We start from the raw sequence: 2861 nt of genomic DNA, 5'->3' as shown, positions 1-2861 counted from the left end.
TAATTGAAGGATAGCTGATTGAAGCTGATACTTTTTGAAAGGGTATTTTGAGTGAAAGAGGTGAAACTTGCTATTTAAATTGTTTAGTGAAGTTAAGAAACAATCCTGAAGTTGATTTGGTCAGTCTAGATTTTCATAGATCAAGTTTGCACCCAGTGGAACCTGGCGTGAAGTACTTGACTACATACTTGCAAAGGAAATCTTATTTCTTAATTACCAAGTAAGTATCTCTGCTGTTTGTTGAATTTTGAGGAATCAGGTAAAACCCCAGGATGGTGACAGACACAAAAAATTTCACAAAAAGCTTAGATTAAAAGATAATTATGTGGTGAAAATTGCAACCTAAATGCTCATCACAAGAGAATTGGTTAAATTATGATACATCCATTCAGAAGCTCGACATTTATTGCCATAGAAAGGTGCCTACCTATATCGAGTTTAAAAAACCAGTTATAGATCCTTTTGTAGTTCCTGAGCGTGATGACTGGGTGTTCATGAGGTTGTGTGACATGTGCCTCCCTCAAACCTTGTTATGACACCGGCATGTTACCCGTCTGACACAAAAAAAGAGAAAAAAAAAAAGAAGAAAAGGGGAAAAAAAGAAAGAAAAGAAAAAAAGTTGGTTATAAATTAACAAGTAGAATTTGATCCTATTTTTAAAAGTCATTGGGAAAGAAATACAGTAGTCCCCCTTAATCCATGGGGATATGTTCCAGGACTCCCAACTGGATGCCTGAAACCATGAATAGTATTGGACCCTATGTATACTATGTTTTTTCCTGTACATACATACCTGTGGTAAAGTTTAATTTGGCACAATAAGATATTAACGACAATAACTAACAACAAAATAGAATAATTATAACAATATACTGTAATAAAAGTTATGTGAATATGGCCTCTCTCTCTCAAAATATCTCACTGTACAAATTTAATGCTTTTTCTATCTTAACTCAGCACTTATCACTCACTGTGGCCGTAAGTTTTTCAGTTTGAGGTGCAACAGCAAAACTAGCACAAATTTCTTTTTCTTCCTTCACAATTTCCTGGATAGAAGATTTGTTCTTACTGTAGATCTTAGCAACCTCAGCACGTGATTCTTTTTCTTTACAAATTAAGTCGAGAACTTTCACCTTTTGACTTAAAGGAAGCACTTTATGGCTATGCCCTGGCATATCCGGATTGCCAGCATCTCTACTCTAATGAGCTTTGGGGGCATTATTAAGTAAAATAAGGGTTCTGGAACATAGGCACTCTGTGATACCTGACAGTTGAACTGATGACCAAGACAGCTAGTGACGAAGGGGCAGGATTCGATGGACAAAGAGATGATTCACCTCCAGGGCGCATTGGAGCTCCACACGCAATTTCATTAGGCTACTCAGAATTTAAAACTTATGAATTGCATATTTCTGGAATTTTCCATTAATAATTTTGGTCTATGGTTGACCATGGGTAACTGAAACCGTGGAAAGTGAAACCTTGAATAAGGGGGACTTTTGTATACCAAGAGAATGTTAGTGGTAATCTCTGGGTCATTCAGTTATGACAAATTATCTTTTATTTTTTCCTGAGTTTTCCAAATATCGAGCTTTTATGGCCTTAGTAATCAGAAAAAAAAAAAAAAAGAAAAAACTAATTCCTAGCAATGGTCACAAAGTGTCATGTTAAACAAACATGTTAAACAGAACTGTGTATGTAGTTTACAATTTTATTTAAGTTTTATAAATTATAAAAACTCATAGTTAAAAAATATTCAAAAGGGATAAGGAGTATAAGATAAAAAGTAAAAATCTTCTCCTTTGTGAATCCTCAGAACCCCCTCCACATGTAACTAGTGACAACAAAAAAATATATTTAAAGGAGAAATTGAATCGACAGAGCTCATCTGAAATACGGAAGCTAACGTGAGGGGGCATCAGACAACTTTGAAGAGAAGTGAACGAGATTCACCGGCCTGCTGCTGGCCACCCCCTAGCCCACTCTCAGAACATTCCCTCATAATTACATTGCCCTTCACATAAGGGAAATCACCTTCTTTACACTCTGAACACATGGGTTCCTACGGACACTGACACCCAGCCAGGCATGCGAATTAGCATGGGCTCTAAAACCCAAATGAATCAAGTCAAGTTTGAATTTCATAGCACATTGGGCAGTGAGTCACCTAAGAAGCAGACACCGCTCCTGGGTATATGGAAGGCTCTCTCCTCTCTCCCATACCTCCCTTTCCCAAATTTGCTTATTTAATAGTTTAATAGTTGATGCCTTCTCATCCCCCATGCTTTAGCTTAAATATCACTTACTCAGAGAAGAGACAAATAGGCTTGGCTAAATTGGTATAGCTCCCTCCTTTATCCTCTATCACCATCCCTGATTGTATCCTTGGGAGCACCTATTACCATCTGTAATTTTTTATTTATGCCTAACCCCTGTCTCCCCCTTCTCCCCAGGTTGTAAACTACACCAGGGCACAGACCGTGTGTGTGTGTGTGTGTGTGTGTGTGTGTGTGTGTGTGTGTGTGTGTGTGTGTGTGTGTTTTAAAAGCTGGCTTTGTTTAGTCAGCTTTTAGCTCATAATAGGCATTTAATAAATACAGTGTTAATAAGATGGAAAATTTTACAAGTTCATTTTTGAGCTGGAACTCTAATTTTATAAATGTTTTAGATAATGGCTGACCCTTGAATGGTAGGTCCATTCACTTCTTCATTCTGTCAATCAACAGATTTTTATTAAGAGCTTAGTATTTGCCAGATCTTGTGCTAGGTGCTGGGGTTAGAGGTGCCTAGCAAGGAAGACAAATATGATTTAGGCAAATATGATCTAGGGAGACACGAGCTATGATATGGGTAGTAGAGGG

The 2861-nt window shown here is 37.4% G+C and overlaps 1 non-coding gene across 1 annotated transcript; it reads left to right on the top strand.

The window, feature by feature from the left end:
- Window positions 1-456: 456 nt before the first annotated feature.
- LOC136127699 (small nucleolar RNA U13) lies at window positions 457-560 on the top strand. The gene has a single exon (XR_010656155.1). It is a non-coding gene; the product is annotated as a small nucleolar RNA U13 (small nucleolar RNA).
- Window positions 561-2861: the final 2301 nt, after the last annotated feature.

This window comes from Phocoena phocoena, chromosome 8 (assembly GCF_963924675.1).
Source record: "Phocoena phocoena chromosome 8, mPhoPho1.1, whole genome shotgun sequence".
NCBI classification, from domain to species: domain Eukaryota; kingdom Metazoa; phylum Chordata; class Mammalia; order Artiodactyla; family Phocoenidae; genus Phocoena; species Phocoena phocoena.
The sequence above is the reverse complement of the archived record's forward strand: the minus strand, read 5'-3'. Positions and strand labels throughout refer to the sequence as shown.